At 47.2% G+C, this 15636-nt stretch overlaps 22 non-coding genes across 22 annotated transcripts; all 22 read right to left on the bottom strand.

The window, feature by feature from the left end:
• Positions 1-90: 90 nt before the first annotated feature.
• Positions 91-163, bottom strand: TRNAV-AAC (transfer RNA valine (anticodon AAC)). Its single transcript has one exon. It is a non-coding gene; the product is annotated as a tRNA-Val (tRNA).
• Positions 164-549: 386 nt separating this feature from the next.
• TRNAP-AGG (transfer RNA proline (anticodon AGG)) lies at positions 550-621 on the bottom strand. The gene has a single exon. It is a non-coding gene; the product is annotated as a tRNA-Pro (tRNA).
• Positions 622-1050: 429 nt separating this feature from the next.
• Positions 1051-1123, bottom strand: TRNAV-UAC (transfer RNA valine (anticodon UAC)). Its single transcript has one exon. It is a non-coding gene; the product is annotated as a tRNA-Val (tRNA).
• A 385-nt stretch (positions 1124-1508) lies between these two features.
• TRNAP-CGG (transfer RNA proline (anticodon CGG)) lies at positions 1509-1580 on the bottom strand. Its single transcript has one exon. It is a non-coding gene; the product is annotated as a tRNA-Pro (tRNA).
• Positions 1581-3409: 1829 nt separating this feature from the next.
• On the bottom strand, positions 3410-3481 carry TRNAP-AGG (transfer RNA proline (anticodon AGG)). Its single transcript has one exon. It is a non-coding gene; the product is annotated as a tRNA-Pro (tRNA).
• A 429-nt stretch (positions 3482-3910) lies between these two features.
• Positions 3911-3983, bottom strand: TRNAV-UAC (transfer RNA valine (anticodon UAC)). Its single transcript has one exon. It is a non-coding gene; the product is annotated as a tRNA-Val (tRNA).
• A 385-nt stretch (positions 3984-4368) lies between these two features.
• On the bottom strand, positions 4369-4440 carry TRNAP-CGG (transfer RNA proline (anticodon CGG)). The gene has a single exon. It is a non-coding gene; the product is annotated as a tRNA-Pro (tRNA).
• A 1829-nt stretch (positions 4441-6269) lies between these two features.
• TRNAP-AGG (transfer RNA proline (anticodon AGG)) lies at positions 6270-6341 on the bottom strand. The gene has a single exon. It is a non-coding gene; the product is annotated as a tRNA-Pro (tRNA).
• A 429-nt stretch (positions 6342-6770) lies between these two features.
• Positions 6771-6843, bottom strand: TRNAV-UAC (transfer RNA valine (anticodon UAC)). The gene has a single exon. It is a non-coding gene; the product is annotated as a tRNA-Val (tRNA).
• A 385-nt stretch (positions 6844-7228) lies between these two features.
• TRNAP-CGG (transfer RNA proline (anticodon CGG)) lies at positions 7229-7300 on the bottom strand. Its single transcript has one exon. It is a non-coding gene; the product is annotated as a tRNA-Pro (tRNA).
• Positions 7301-8236: 936 nt separating this feature from the next.
• TRNAL-CAA (transfer RNA leucine (anticodon CAA)) lies at positions 8237-8348 on the bottom strand. The gene is made up of 2 exons: positions 8311-8348; positions 8237-8282 (listed from the first exon to the last, which is right to left on the bottom strand). It is a non-coding gene; the product is annotated as a tRNA-Leu (tRNA).
• A 288-nt stretch (positions 8349-8636) lies between these two features.
• On the bottom strand, positions 8637-8709 carry TRNAV-AAC (transfer RNA valine (anticodon AAC)). Its single transcript has one exon. It is a non-coding gene; the product is annotated as a tRNA-Val (tRNA).
• Positions 8710-9095: 386 nt separating this feature from the next.
• TRNAP-AGG (transfer RNA proline (anticodon AGG)) lies at positions 9096-9167 on the bottom strand. The gene has a single exon. It is a non-coding gene; the product is annotated as a tRNA-Pro (tRNA).
• Positions 9168-9596: 429 nt separating this feature from the next.
• Positions 9597-9669, bottom strand: TRNAV-UAC (transfer RNA valine (anticodon UAC)). The gene has a single exon. It is a non-coding gene; the product is annotated as a tRNA-Val (tRNA).
• A 385-nt stretch (positions 9670-10054) lies between these two features.
• Positions 10055-10126, bottom strand: TRNAP-CGG (transfer RNA proline (anticodon CGG)). The gene has a single exon. It is a non-coding gene; the product is annotated as a tRNA-Pro (tRNA).
• Positions 10127-11062: 936 nt separating this feature from the next.
• TRNAL-CAA (transfer RNA leucine (anticodon CAA)) lies at positions 11063-11174 on the bottom strand. The gene is made up of 2 exons: positions 11137-11174; positions 11063-11108 (listed from the first exon to the last, which is right to left on the bottom strand). It is a non-coding gene; the product is annotated as a tRNA-Leu (tRNA).
• Positions 11175-11462: 288 nt separating this feature from the next.
• TRNAV-AAC (transfer RNA valine (anticodon AAC)) lies at positions 11463-11535 on the bottom strand. Its single transcript has one exon. It is a non-coding gene; the product is annotated as a tRNA-Val (tRNA).
• A 386-nt stretch (positions 11536-11921) lies between these two features.
• Positions 11922-11993, bottom strand: TRNAP-AGG (transfer RNA proline (anticodon AGG)). The gene has a single exon. It is a non-coding gene; the product is annotated as a tRNA-Pro (tRNA).
• A 429-nt stretch (positions 11994-12422) lies between these two features.
• On the bottom strand, positions 12423-12495 carry TRNAV-UAC (transfer RNA valine (anticodon UAC)). Its single transcript has one exon. It is a non-coding gene; the product is annotated as a tRNA-Val (tRNA).
• Positions 12496-12880: 385 nt separating this feature from the next.
• TRNAP-CGG (transfer RNA proline (anticodon CGG)) lies at positions 12881-12952 on the bottom strand. Its single transcript has one exon. It is a non-coding gene; the product is annotated as a tRNA-Pro (tRNA).
• Positions 12953-13888: 936 nt separating this feature from the next.
• TRNAL-CAA (transfer RNA leucine (anticodon CAA)) lies at positions 13889-14000 on the bottom strand. Its single transcript has 2 exons — positions 13963-14000; positions 13889-13934 (listed from the first exon to the last, which is right to left on the bottom strand). It is a non-coding gene; the product is annotated as a tRNA-Leu (tRNA).
• A 747-nt stretch (positions 14001-14747) lies between these two features.
• Positions 14748-14819, bottom strand: TRNAP-AGG (transfer RNA proline (anticodon AGG)). The gene has a single exon. It is a non-coding gene; the product is annotated as a tRNA-Pro (tRNA).
• Between the last annotated feature and the right edge of the window lie 817 nt (positions 14820-15636).

Below are 15636 nucleotides of genomic sequence, written 5' to 3'. Positions count from 1 at the left end.
GGCTCGCTGGGTTCATGGACCGCCTCTTCTTAAGCTTGCATTGAGATAATAAGGTTTTAGAGGGTGCACATAAAAGCAGCTCATGCACAGTGTTTCTGCCCGGTCTCGAACCGGGGACCTTTCGCGTGTTAGGCGAACGTGATGACCACTACACTACAGAAACTAACTTGCTGTGTTTTACTGTTAGAGCAAGGTTCCTCTCAAGGATTCTCTCTACTTCTATTCTGCTGTATCAGCAGCCACTCAGAAAGCGAGGAGCAAGTGTGAAAACTGCAGAGATATCAGCCAACATGCTTGCAATTAGACGTATTAAAAATGTACTTATGCAGGCATCGACAGACAAATATCTGATGCCTAAATGCCAGCAAGTACAGCTTGGGAAAGCATCACCTGGGACACACAGAGACTAAGCATGAAGGCAGAAAAAGCATGGATATCCGTTTTTCTTCTGAGGTTCAAAATAATTTGTACAACAATGCGCCGAGTGTAATGAGAAATAGTCAGGCATTGTGAGTTTTGAGTAGGATTCGTATGTTTACCTCTAAAAAAGGGCTCGTCCGGGATTTGAACCCGGGACCTCTCGCACCCTAAGCGAGAATCATACCCCTAGACCAACGAGCCGAGGCACACAAGAGTCACCTTTCGCACCAGCTCCGGGGGTTATTGGCAGCGAGTCGGTGAATGCTTCACCCAAAGCAAGCAACTGCACATGCTGCTCTCTTCTGCAATATGGTTGCTGTCTTTTCCATGGCCGTCATCGAACAAGAAATGAAAATGCCTCCATCCTTCAGACATTTTGTTTGCTCTAGGTGTATGCTCTCGGTGAGGACAATAAAACAATTTCTGCTCTCATGCCTTGCTTTCATCAAGTAGGCCCACCCTTCAGTACAAAAAGACGTGCAAACGAATGGCGCAAACTATCGTCACTTCTCTTTTTGAGCTGTCACTGATGCCCCTGGAGCACAGTACGTCACGCTGGCGAGGGATAGACAGCTTTCATTATCTCAGCTTTCCTATAAGTTGAGAGAGTAAATGCAAACAATAAGCTGCTGTTTCTGCCCGGTGTCGAACCAGGGACCTTTCGCGTGTAAAGCGAACGTGATAACCACTACACCACAGAAACAGATACTCTGGCAGCAATCTTCTTGGCATGTAGTGGGCTGGAAAGCACAGACCAAGGGCCAATGTCCATGAATCTCAACGTTGGACCCTCCTTACCCGATCTCTTTCTTTGGAAGAAAAGAACGAGGACCACTTTTATTCCAAAAGGCGATTTTAAAACCATACCTGAAATCACACTAGAAAAACACTTTGAATTTAATGTTCCTACACTGATGGTCCACCCCAGAAAAGCAGTTGCAAAGAAGTCCGGCACTGAAATTCTATACGCCAAAAGTGGGAAACAGCGTGCAGGGAAAGGAACTTTCTCACCACACACGGCGTCTTCTAGCATTGAAAAGAAGAAATGGTCCTATATAATAAGCAGCTTAAAAATAATTCCACAGCTTGGGCTCGTCCGGGATTTGAACCCGGGACCTCTCACACCCGAAGCGAGAATCATACCCCTAGACCAACGAGCCTGATTCCCCAGTTGGCAATTTGAACAATTTCTGATGCGTCTTTCAGAAACAAAGCAGTGCTATTTGGCTGCTCTCTCTCTATGTGAGCCACACAAAGTCATGTTTCTCTCAAGATGTTGTTTTTTTCACTCTTGCAAGGAAGGGATCAGCCGATATCCTAGCTGCCAGTGAGCAGAAAAAAGGCACTGATGAGAACTGCAGGCACTTTCTGGCACTTGTACTTCTCTGCAAGTCCTGGACCCTTGCCCCATAAACTTCCACCCCAGAAGCAAGGGAGGGCCTGCCAATTCTTGCTCCTAAGAAAGAGACGTTTGATTCTTGGATTCAAACACGCTCACTCAGCGCTCACTCACTGAGCGCTCACTCACTCAGCGCTCGCTCGATCAGGCTCGATCAGGCGAGATTTATATGAGTGGCTCGCAGGACTGAAACACTCACCTGGGAGACCCAGGGTGGCTGAATTCCCAGAATGGTCATTGTTGGGCAAGTCACCTCCTTTCCTCCTGCCTCAATCTAGAATTGGCTGCAAATCACAAGATAGAGTTCAATGTCCGTGTGTACTGCCTACTCCCAGCTACCTCTCTGTCTTCCTTATGTAAATTAAAATTCGCAAGGGGTGACCAATGACAATCTGCTCCTCCCACATAACCAGGAAGCCCTGTTGAACATGTCTGCCTGTGTTGTTGCAGGGACAGTGCCTTCTCCGCCCAAAAGGTGGCAGGAGAGCCTCACAACAAAGATAGGATCAACTGCTTAATGAGAAACCAGCACGGCAGTTAGTGTGATGGAGTGCAAATTTAACGGAAGTTGTGCCTGAGGTGTCCCTTCCAGGAATACATGGAATTGTGATTGAGGGCCCAGCCTGATCGTTGGTGGATTTCTCGTCATATGTTACAGGTCCGTGCAAAGATTGTGGCGTGTGGGGAATGCACTGCAAAAAACAGGAAGATTTAAGGGTGTAAAAGAGACCTGTCAGAAGTGGGATTTGAACCCACGCCTCCATGAGGAGACCAGAATTCTCAGTTGCACTGAAGATCAAGCTCTCTTGAGTCTGGCACCTTAGACCACTCGGCCATCCTGACAGCCCTGGCTATGTACAGGTCTGACTCTTCTGTCTGCACTTGCCAATGTTTGCACTTACAGCGTTCACAGCAATGTCACAGGTGTAAAGGCCCCACAATACAACATGGCATGATAAAAAAAAAGCTAGGCACAAGAGCGACCACTGATGGATGCGGATTACTTTGTTTCGTCTTGCAAAAGTAAAGGAAGTTTCCCACGGCTCGCTGGGTTCATGGACCGCCTCTTCTTAAGCTTGCATTGAGATAATAAGGTTTTAGAGGGTGCACATAAAAGCAGCTCATGCACAGTGTTTCTGCCCGGTCTCGTACCGGGGACCTTTCGCGTGTTAGGCGAACGTGATGACCACTACACTACAGAAACTAACTTGCTGTGTTTTACTGTTAGAGCAAGGTTCCTCTCAAGGATTCTCTCTACTTCTATTCTGCTGTATCAGCAGCCACTCAGAAAGCGAGGAGCAAGTGTGAAAACTGCAGAGATATCAGCCAACATGCTTGCAATTAGACGTATTAAAAATTTACTTATGCAGGCATCGACAGACAAATATCTGATGCCTAAATGCCAGCAAGTACAGCTTGGGAAAGCATCACCTGGGACACACAGAGACTAAGCATGAAGGCAGAAAAAGCATGGATATCCGTTTTTCTTCTGAGGTTCAAAATAATTTGTGCAACAATGCGCCGAGTGTAATGAGAAATAGTCAGGCATTGTGAGTTTTGAGTAGGATTCGTATGTTTACCTCTAAAAAAGGGCTCGTCCGGGATTTGAACCCGGGACCTCTCGCACCCTAAGCGAGAATCATACCCCTAGACCAACGAGCCGAGGCACACAAGAGTCACCTTTCGCACCAGCTCCGGGGGTTATTGGCAGCGAGTCGGTGAATGCTTCACCCAAAGCAAGCAACTGCACATGCTGCTCTCTTCTGCAATATGGTTGCTGTCTTTTCCATGGCCGTCATCGAACAAGAAATGAAAATGCCTCCATCCTTCAGACATTTTGTTTGCTCTAGGTGTATGCTCTCGGTGAGGACAATAAAACAATTTCTGCTCTCATGCCTTGCTTTCATCAAGTAGGCCCACCCTTCAGTACAAAAAGACGTGCAAACGAATGGCGCAAACTATCGTCACTTCTCTTTTTGAGCTGTCACTGATGCCCCTGGAGCACAGTACGTCACGCTGGCGAGGGATAGACAGCTTTCATTATCTCAGCTTTCCTATAAGTTGAGAGAGTAAATGCAAACAATAAGCTGCTGTTTCTGCCCGGTGTCGAACCAGGGACCTTTCGCGTGTAAAGCGAACGTGATAACCACTACACCACAGAAACAGATACTCTGGCAGCAATCTTCTTGGCATGTAGTGGGCTGGAAAGCACAGACCAAGGGCCAATGTCCATGAAGCTCAACGTTGGACCCTCCTTACCCGATCTCTTTCTTTGGAAGAAAAGAACGAGGACCACTTTTATTCCAAAAGGCGATTTTAAAACCATACCTGAAATCACACTAGAAAAACACTTTGAATTTAATGTTCCTACACTGATGGTCCACCCCAGAAAAGCAGTTGCAAAGAAGTCCGGCACTGAAATTCTATACGCCAAAAGTGGGAAACAGCGTGCAGGGAAAGGAACTTTCTCACCACACACGGCGTCTTCTAGCATTGAAAAGAAGAAATGGTCCTATATAATAAGCAGCTTAAAAATAATTCCACAGCTTGGGCTCGTCCGGGATTTGAACCCGGGACCTCTCACACCCGAAGCGAGAATCATACCCCTAGACCAACGAGCCTGATTCCCCAGTTGGCAATTTGAACAATTTCTGATGCGTCTTTCAGAAACAAAGCAGTGCTATTTGGCTGCTCTCTCTCTATGTGAGCCACACAAAGTCATGTTTCTCTCAAGATGTTGTTTTTTTCACTCTTGCAAGGAAGGGATCAGCCGATATCCTAGCTGCCAGTGAGCAGAAAAAAGGCACTGATGAGAACTGCAGGCACTTTCTGGCACTTGTACTTCTCTGCAAGTCCTGGACCCTTGCCCCATAAACTTCCACCCCAGAAGCAAGGGAGGGCCTGCCAATTCTTGCTCCTAAGAAAGAGACGTTTGATTCTTGGATTCAAACACGCTCACTCAGCGCTCACTCACTGAGCGCTCACTCACTCAGCGCTCGCTCGATCAGGCTCGATCAGGCGAGATTTATATGAGTGGCTCGCAGGACTGAAACACTCACCTGGGAGACCCAGGGTGGCTGAATTCCCAGAATGGTCATTGTTGGGCAAGTCACCTCCTTTCCTCCTGCCTCAATCTAGAATTGGCTGCAAATCACAAGATAGAGTTCAATGTCCGTGTGTACTGCCTACTCCCAGCTACCTCTCTGTCTTCCTTATGTAAATTAAAATTCGCAAGGGGTGACCAATGACAATCTGCTCCTCCCACATAACCAGGAAGCCCTGTTGAACATGTCTGCCTGTGTTGTTGCAGGGACAGTGCCTTCTCCGCCCAAAAGGTGGCAGGAGAGCCTCACAACAAAGATAGGATCAACTGCTTAATGAGAAACCAGCACGGCAGTTAGTGTGATGGAGTGCAAATTTAACGGAAGTTGTGCCTGAGGTGTCCCTTCCAGGAATACATGGAATTGTGATTGAGGGCCCAGCCTGATCGTTGGTGGATTTCTCGTCATATGTTACAGGTCCGTGCAAAGATTGTGGCGTGTGGGGAATGCACTGCAAAAAACAGGAAGATTTAAGGGTGTAAAAGAGACCTGTCAGAAGTGGGATTTGAACCCACGCCTCCATGAGGAGACCAGAATTCTCAGTTGCACTGAAGATCAAGCTCTCTTGAGTCTGGCACCTTAGACCACTCGGCCATCCTGACAGCCCTGGCTATGTACAGGTCTGACTCTTCTGTCTGCACTTGCCAATGTTTGCACTTACAGCGTTCACAGCAATGTCACAGGTGTAAAGGCCCCACAATACAACATGGCATGATAAAAAAAAAGCTAGGCACAAGAGCGACCACTGATGGATGCGGATTACTTTGTTTCGTCTTGCAAAAGTAAAGGAAGTTTCCCACGGCTCGCTGGGTTCATGGACCGCCTCTTCTTAAGCTTGCATTGAGATAATAAGGTTTTAGAGGGTGCACATAAAAGCAGCTCATGCACAGTGTTTCTGCCCGGTCTCGTACCGGGGACCTTTCGCGTGTTAGGCGAACGTGATGACCACTACACTACAGAAACTAACTTGCTGTGTTTTACTGTTAGAGCAAGGTTCCTCTCAAGGATTCTCTCTACTTCTATTCTGCTGTATCAGCAGCCACTCAGAAAGCGAGGAGCAAGTGTGAAAACTGCAGAGATATCAGCCAACATGCTTGCAATTAGACGTATTAAAAATTTACTTATGCAGGCATCGACAGACAAATATCTGATGCCTAAATGCCAGCAAGTACAGCTTGGGAAAGCATCACCTGGGACACACAGAGACTAAGCATGAAGGCAGAAAAAGCATGGATATCCGTTTTTCTTCTGAGGTTCAAAATAATTTGTGCAACAATGCGCCGAGTGTAATGAGAAATAGTCAGGCATTGTGAGTTTTGAGTAGGATTCGTATGTTTACCTCTAAAAAAGGGCTCGTCCGGGATTTGAACCCGGGACCTCTCGCACCCTAAGCGAGAATCATACCCCTAGACCAACGAGCCGAGGCACACAAGAGTCACCTTTCGCACCAGCTCCGGGGGTTATTGGCAGCGAGTCGGTGAATGCTTCACCCAAAGCAAGCAACTGCACATGCTGCTCTCTTCTGCAATATGGTTGCTGTCTTTTCCATGGCCGTCATCGAACAAGAAATGAAAATGCCTCCATCCTTCAGACATTTTGTTTGCTCTAGGTGTATGCTCTCGGTGAGGACAATAAAACAATTTCTGCTCTCATGCCTTGCTTTCATCAAGTAGGCCCACCCTTCAGTACAAAAGGACGTGCAAACGAATGGCGCAAACTATCGTCACTTCTCTTTTTGAGCTGTCACTGATGCCCCTGGAGCACAGTACGTCACGCTGGCGAGGGATAGTCAGCTTCCATTATCTCAGCTTTCCTATAAGTTGAGAGAGTAAATGCAAACAATAAGCTGCTGTTTCTGCCCGGTCTCGAACCAGGGACCTTTCGCGTGTAAAGCGAACGTGATAACCACTACACCACAGAAACAGATACTCTGGTAGCAATCTTCTTGGCATGTAGTGGGCTGGAAAGCACAGACCAAGGGCCAATGTCCATGAAGCTCAACGTTGGACCCTCCTTACCCGATCTCTTTCTTTGGAAGAAAGGAACGAGGACCACTTTTATTCCAAAAGGCGATTTTAAAACCATACCTGAAATCACACTAGAAAAACACTTTGAATTTAATGTTCCTACACTGATGGTCCACCCCAGAAAAGCAGTTGCAAAGAAGTCCGGCACTGAAATTCTATACGCCAAAAGTGGGAAACAGCGTGCAGGGAAAGGAACTTTCTCACCACACACGGCGTCTTATAGCATTGAAAAGAAGAAATGGTTCTATATAATAAGCAGCCTAAAAATAATTCCACAGCTTGGGCTCGTCCGGGATTTGAACCCGGGACCTCTCGCACCCGAAGCGAGAATCATACCCCTAGACCAACGAGCCTGATTCCCGAGTCGGCAATTTGAACAATTTCTGATGCGTCTTTCAGAAACAAAGCAGTGCTATTTGGCTGCTCTCTCTCTATGTGAGCCACACAAAGTCATGCTTCTCTCAAGATGTTGTTTTTTTCACTCTTGCAAGGAAGGGATCAGCCGATATCCTAGCTGCCAGTGAGCAGAAAAAAGGCACTGATGAGAACTGCAGGCACTTTCTGGCACTTGTACTTCTCTGCAAGTCCTGGACCCTTGCCCCATAAACTTCCACCCCAGAAGCAAGGGAGGGCCTGCCAATTCTTGCTCCTAAGAAAGAGGCGTTTGATTCTTGGATTCAAACACGCTCACTCAGCGCTCGATCAGGCGAGATCAGGCGAGATTTATATGAGTGGCTCGCAGGACTGAAACACTCACCTGGGAGACCCAGGGTGGCTGAATTCCCAGAATGGTCATTGTTGGGCAAGTCACCTCCTTTCCTCCTGCCTCAATCTAGAATTGGCTGCAAATCACAAGATAGAGTTCAATGTCCATGTGTACTGCCTACTCCCAGCTACCTCTCTGTCTTCCTTATGTAAATTAAAATTCGCAAGGGGTGACCAATGACAATCTGCTCCTCCCACATAACCAGGAAGCCCTGTTGAACATGTCTGCCTGTGTTGTTGCAGGGACAGTGCCTTCTCCGCCCAAAAGGTGGCAGGAGAGCCTCACAACAAAGATAGGATCAACTGCTTAGTGAGAAACCAGCACGGCAGTTAGTGTGATGGAGTGCAAATTTAACGGAAGTTGTGCCTGAGGTGTCCCTTCCAGGAATACATGGAATTGTGATTGAGGGCCCAGCCTGATCGTTGGTGGATTTCTCGTCATATGTTACAGGTCCGTGCAAAGATTGTGGCGTGTGGGGAATGCACTGCAAAAAACAGGAAGATTTAAGGGTGTAAAAGAGACCTGTCAGAAGTGGGATTTGAACCCACGCCTCCATGAGGAGACCAGAAGTCTCAGTTGCACTGAAGATCAAGCTCTCTTGAGTCTGGCGCCTTAGACCACTCGGCCATCCTGACAGCCCTGGCTATGTACAGGTCTGACTCTTCTGTCTGCACTTGCCAATGTTTGCACTTACAGCGTTCACAGCAATGTCACAGGTGTAAAGGCCCCACAATACAACATGGCATGATAAAAAAAAAGCTAGGCACAAGAGCGACCACTGATGGATGCGGATTACTTTGTTTCGTCTTGCAAAAGTAAAGGAAGTTTCCCACGGCTCGCTGGGTTCATGGACCGCCTCTTCTTAAGCTTGCATTGAGATAATAAGGTTTTAGAGGGTGCACATAAAAGCAGCTCATGCACAGTGTTTCTGCCCGGTCTCGAACCGGGGACCTTTCGCGTGTTAGGCGAACGTGATGACCACTACACTACAGAAACTAACTTGCTGTGTTTTACTGTTAGAGCAAGGTTCCTCTCAAGGATTCTCTCTACTTCTATTCTGCTTTATCAGCAGCCACTCAGAAAGCGAGGAGCAAGTGTGAAAACTGCAGAGATATCAGCCAACATGCTTGCAATTAGACGTATTAAAAATTTACTTATGCAGGCATCGACAGACAAATATCTGATGCCTAAATGCCAGCAAGTACAGCTTGGGAAAGCATCACCTGGGACACACACAGACTAAGCATGAAGGCAGAAAAAGCATGGATATCCGTTTTTCTTCTGAGGTTCAAAATAATTTGTGCAACAATGCGCCGAGTGTAATGAGAAATAGTCAGGCATTGTGAGTTTTGAGTAGGATTCGTATGTTTACCTCTAAAAAAGGGCTCGTCCGGGATTTGAACCCGGGACCTCTCGCACCCTAAGCGAGAATCATACCCCTAGACCAACAAGCCGAGGCACACAAGAGTCACCTTTCGCACCAGCTCCGGGGGTTATTGGCAGCGAGTCGGTGAATGCTTCACCCAAAGCAAGCAACTGCACATGCTGCTCTCTTCTGCAATATGGTTGCTGTCTTTTCCATGGCCGTCATCGAACAAGAAATGAAAATGCCTCCATCCTTCAGACATTTTGTTTGCTCTAGGTGTATGCTCTCGGTGAGGACAATAAAACAATTTCTGCTCTCATGCCTTGCTTTCATCAAGTAGGCCCACCCTTCAGTACAAAAGGACGTGCAAACGAATGGCGCAAACTATCGTCACTTCTCTTTTTGAGCTGTCACTGATGCCCCTGGAGCACAGTACGTCACGCTGGCGAGGGATAGACAGCTTCCATTATCTCAGCTTTCCTATAAGTTGAGAGAGTAAATGCAAACAATAAGCTGCTGTTTCTGCCCGGTCTCGAACCAGGGACCTTTCGCGTGTAAAGCAAACGTGATAACCACTACACCACAGAAACAGATACTCTGGCAGCAATCTTCTTGGCATGTAGTGGGCTGGAAAGCACAGACCAAGGGCCAATGTCCATGAAGCTCAACGTTGGACCCTCCTTACCCGATCTCTTTCTTTGGAAGAAAGGAACGAGGACCACTTTTATTCCAAAAGGCGATTTTAAAACCATACCTGAAATCACACTAGAAAAACACTTTGAATTTAATGTTCCTACACTGATGGTCCACCCCAGAAAAGCAGTTGCAAAGAAGTCCGGCACTGAAATTCTATACGCCAAAAGTGGGAAACAGCGTGCAGGGAAAGGAACTTTCTCACCACACACGGCGTCTTATAGCATTGAAAAGAAGAAATGGTCCTATATAATAAGCAGCCTAAAAATAATTCCACAGCTTGGGCTCGTCCGGGATTTGAACCCGGGACCTCTCGCACCCGAAGCGAGAATCATACCCCTAGACCAACGAGCCTGATTCCCGAGTCAGCAATTTGAACAATTTCTGATGCGTCTTTCAGAAACAAAGCAGTGCTATTTGGCTGCTCTCTCTCTATGTGAGCCACACAAAGTCATGTTTCTCTCAAGATGTTGTTTTTTTCACTCTTGCAAGGAAGGGATCAGCCGATATCCTAGCTGCCAGTGAGCAGAAAAAAGGCACTGATGAGAACTGCAGGCACTTTCTGGCACTTGTACTTCTCTGCAAGTCCTGGACCCTTGCCCCATAAACTTCCACCCCAGAAGCAAGGGAGGGCCTGCCAATTCTTGCTCCTAAGAAAGAGGCGTTTGATTCTTGGATTCAAACACGCTCACTCAGCGCTCGATCAGGCTCGATCAGGCGAGATTTATATGAGTGGCTCACAGGACTGAAACACTCACCTGGGAGACCCAGGGTGGCTGAATTCCCAGAATGGTCATTGTTGGGCAAGTCACCTCCTTTCCTCCTGCCTCAATCTAGAATTGGCTGCAAATCACAAGATAGAGTTCAATGTCCGTGTGAACTGCCTACTCCCAGCTACCTCTCTGTCTTCCTTATGTAAATTAAAATTCGCAAGGGGTGACCAATGACAATCTGCTCCTCCCACATAACCAGGAAGCCCTGTTGAACATGTCTGCCTGTGTTGTTGCAGGGACAGTGCCTTCTCCGCCCAAAAGGTGGCAGGAGAGCCTCACAACAAAGATAGGATCAACTGCTTAATGAGAAACCAGCACGGCAGTTAGTGTGATGGAGTGCAAATTTAACGGAAGTTGTGCCTGAGGTGTCCCTTCCAGGAATACATGGAATTGGGATTGAGGGCCCAGCCTGATCGTTGGTGGATTTCTCGTCATATGTTACAGGTCCGTGCAAAGATTGTGGCGTGTGGGGAATGCACTGCAAAAAACAGGAAGATTTAAGGGTGTAAAAGAGACCTGTCAGAAGTGGGATTTGAACCCACGCCTCCATGAGGAGACCAGAAGTCTCAGTTGCACTGAAGATCAAGCTCTCTTGAGTCTGGCGCCTTAGACCACTCGGCCATCCTGACAGCCCTGGCTATGTACAGGTCTGACTCTTCTGTCTGCACTTGCCAATGTTTGCACTTACAGCGTTCACAGCAATGTCACAGGTGTAAAGGCCCCACAATACAACATGGCATGATAAAAAAAAAGCTAGGCACAAGAGCGACCACTGATGGATGCGGATTACTTTGTTTCGTCTTGCAAAAGTAAAGGAAGTTTCCCACGGCTCGCTGGGTTCATGGACCGCCTCTTCTTAAGCTTGCATTGAGATAATAAGGTTTAAGAGGGTGCACATAAAAGCAGCTCATGCACAGTGTTTCTGCCCGGTCTCGAACCGGGGACCTTTCGCGTGTTAGGCGAACGTGATGACCACTACACTACAGAAACTAACTTGCTGTGTTTTACTGTTAGAGCAAGGTTCCTCTCAAGGATTCTCTCTACTTCTATTCTGCTGTATCAGCAGCCACTCAGAAAGCGAGGAGCAAGTGTGAAAACTGCAGAGATATCAGCCAACATGCTTGCAATTAGACGTATTAAAAATTTACTTATGCAGGCATCGACAGACAAATATCTGATGCCTAAATGCCAGCAAGTACAGCTTGGGAAAGCATCACCTGGGACACACACAGACTAAGCATGAAGGCAGAAAAAGCATGGATATCCGTTTTTCTTCTGAGGTTCAAAATAATTTGTGCAACAATGCGCCGAGTGTAATGAGAAATAGTCAGGCATTGTGAGTTTTGAGTAGGATTCGTATGTTTACCTCTAAAAAAGGGCTCGTCCGGGATTTGAACCCGGGACCTCTCGCACCCTAAGCGAGAATCATACCCCTAGACCAACGAGCCGAGGCACACAAGAGTCACCTTTTGCACCAGCTCCGGGGGTTATTGGCAGCGAGTCGGTGAATGCTTCACCCAAAGCAAGCAACTGCACATGCTGCTCTCTTCTGCAATATGGTTGCTGTCTTTTCCATGGCCGTCATCGAACAAGAAATGAAAATGCCTCCATCCTTCAGACATTTTGTTTGCTCTAGGTGTATGCTCTCGGTGAGGACAATAAAACAATTTCTGCTCTCCTGCCTTGCTTTCATCAAGTAGGCCCACCCTTCAGTACAAAAGGACGTGCAAACGAATGGCGCAAACTATCGTCACTTCTCTTTTTGAGCTGTCACTGATGCCCCTGGAGCACAGTACGTCACGCTGGCGAGGGATAGACAGCTTCCATTATCTCAGCTTTCCTATAAGTTGAGAGAGTAAATGCAAACAATAAGCTGCTGTTTCTGCCCGGTCTCGAACCAGGGACCTTTCGCGTGTAAAGCGAACGTGATAACCACTACACCACAGAAACAGATACTCTGGTAGCAATCTTCTTGGCATGTAGTGGGCTGGAAAGCACAGACCAAGGGCCAATGTCCATGAAGCTCAACGTTGGACCCTCCTTACCCGATCTCTTTCTTTGGAAGAAAGGAACGAGGACCACTTTTATTCCAAAAGGCGATTTTAAAACCATACCTGAAATCACACTAGAAAAACACTTTGAATTTAATGTTCCTACACTGATGGTCCACCCCAGAAAAGCAGTTGCAAAGAAGTCCGGCACTGAAATTCTATACGCCAAAAGTGGGAAACAGCGTGCAGGGAAAGGAACTTTCTCACCACACACGGCGTCTTATAGCATTGAAAAGAAGAAATGGTCCTATATAATAAGCAGCCTAAAAATAATTCCACAGCTTGGGCTCGTCCGGGATTTGAACCCGGGACCTCTCGCACCCGAAGTGAGAATCATACCCCTAGACCAACGAGCCTGATTCCCGAGTCGGCAATTTGAACAATTTCTGATGCGTCTTTCAGAAACAAAGCAGTGCTATTTGGCTGCTCTCTCTCTATGTGAGCCACACAAAGTCATGTTTCTCTCAAGATGTTGTTTTTTTCACTCTTGCAAGGAAGGGATCAGCCGATATCCTAGCTGCCAGTGAGCAGAAAAAAGGCACTGATGAGAACTGCAGGCACTTTCTGGCACTTGTACTTCTCTGCAAGTCCTGGACCCTTGCCCCATAAACTTCCACCCCAGAAGCAAGGGAGGGCCTGCCAATTCTTGCTCCTAAGAAAGAGGCGTTTGATTCTTGGATTCAAACACGCTCACTCAGCGCTCGATCAGGCTCGATCAGGCGAGATTTATATGAGTGGCTCACAGGACTGAAACACTCACCTGGGAGACCCAGGGTGGCTGAATTCCCAGAATGGTCATTGTTGGGCAAGTCACCTCCTTTCCTCCTGCCTCAATCTAGAATTGGCTGCAAATCACAAGATAGAGTTCAATGTCCGTGTGAACTGCCTACTCCCAGCTACCTCTCTGTCTTCCTTATGTAAATTAAAATTCGCAAGGGGTGACCAATGACAATCTGCTCCTCCCACATAACCAGGAAGCCCTGTTGAACATGTCTGCCTGTGTTGTTGCAGGGACAGTGCCTTCTCCGCCCAAAAGGTGGCAGGAGAGCCTCACAACAAAGATAGGATCAACTGCTTAATGAGAAACCAGCACGGCAGTTAGTGTGATGGAGTGCAAATTTAACGGAAGTTGTGCCTGAGGTGTCCCTTCCAGGAATACATGGAATTGTGATTGAGGGCCCAGCCTGATCGTTGGTGGATTTCTCGTCATATGTTACAGGTCCGTGCAAAGATTGTGGCGTGTGGGGAATGCACTGCAAAAAACAGGAAGATTTAAGGGTGTAAAAGAGACCTGTCAGAAGTGGGATTTGAACCCACGCCTCCATGAGGAGACCAGAATTCTCAGTTGCACTGAAGATCAAGCTCTCTTGAGTCTGGCGCCTTAGACCACTCGGCCATCCTGACAGCCCTGGCTATGTACAGGTCTGACTCTTCTGTCTGCACTTGCCAATGTTTGCACTTACAGCGTTCACAGCAATGTCACAGGTGTAAAGGCCCCACAATACAACATGGCATGATAAAAAAAAAGCTAGGCACAAGAGCGACCACTGATGGATGCGGATTACTTTGTTTCGTCTTGCAAAAGTAAAGGAAGTTTCCCACGGCTCGCTGGGTTCATGGACCGCCTCTTCTTAAGCTTGCATTGAGATAATAAGGTTTTAGAGGGTGCACATAAAAGCAGCTCATGCACAGTGTTTCTGCCCGGTCTCGTACCGGGGACCTTTCGCGTGTTAGGCGAACGTGATGACCACTACACTACAGAAACTAACTTGCTGTGTTTTACTGTTAGAGCAAGGTTCCTCTCAAGGATTCTCTCTACTTCTATTCTGCTGTATCAGCAGCCACTCAGAAAGCGAGGAGCAAGTGTGAAAACTGCAGAGATATCAGCCAACATGCTTGCAATTAGACGTATTAAAAATTTACTTATGCAGGCATCGACAGACAAATATCTGATGCCTAAATGCCAGCAAGTACAGCTTGGGAAAGCATCACCTGGGACACACAGAGACTAAGCATGAAGGCAGAAAAAGCATGGATATCCGTTTTTCTTCTGAGGTTCAAAATAATTTGTGCAACAATGCGCCGAGTGTAATGAGAAATAGTCAGGCATTGTGAGTTTTGAGTAGGATTCGTATGTTTACCTCTAAAAAAGGGCTCGTCCGGGATTTGAACCCGGGACCTCTCGCACCCTAAGCGAGAATCATACCCCTAGACCAACGAGCCGAGGCACACAAGAGTCACCTTTCGCACCAGCTCCGGGGGTTAGTGGCAGCGAGTCGGTGAATGCTTCACCCAAAGCAAGCAACTGCACATGCTGCTCTCTTCTGCAATATGGTTGCTGTCTTTTCCATGGCCGTCATCGAACAAGAAATGAAAATGCCTCCATCCTTCAGACATTTTGTTTGCTCTAGGTGTATGCTCTCGGTGAGGACAATAAAACAATTTCTGCTCTCATGCCTTGCTTTCATCAAGTAGGCCCACCCTTCAGTACAAAAGGACGTGCAAACGAATGGCGCAAACTATCGTCACTTCTCTTTTTGAGCTGTCACTGATGCCCCTGGAGCACAGTACGTCACGCTGGCGAGGGATAGACAGCTTCCATTATCTCAGCTTTCCTATAAGTTGAGAGAGTAAATGCAAACAATAAGCTGCTGTTTCTGCCCGGTCTCGAGCCAGGGACCTTTCGCGTGTAAAGCAAACGTGATAACCACTACACCACAGAAACAGATACTCTGGCAGCAATCTTCTTGGCATGTAGTGGGCTGGAAAGCACAGACCAAGGGCCAATGTCCATGAAGCTCAACGTTGGACCCTCCTTACCCGATCTCTTTCTTTGGAAGAAAGGAACGAGGACCACTTTTATTCCAAAAGGCGATTTTAAAACCATACCTGAAATCACACTAGAAAAACACTTTGAATTTAATGTTCCTACACTGATGGTCCACCCCAGAAAAGCAGTTGCAAAGAAGTCCGGCACTGAAATTCTATACGCCAAAAGTGGGAAACAGCGTGCAGGGAAAGGAACTTTCTCACCACACAC

The sequence above is a fragment of the Triturus cristatus genome, chromosome 10 (assembly GCF_964204655.1).
Source record: "Triturus cristatus chromosome 10, aTriCri1.1, whole genome shotgun sequence".
NCBI classification, from domain to species: Eukaryota; Metazoa; Chordata; class Amphibia; order Caudata; family Salamandridae; genus Triturus; species Triturus cristatus.
This window is presented reverse-complemented; position numbering and strand designations above follow the sequence as displayed.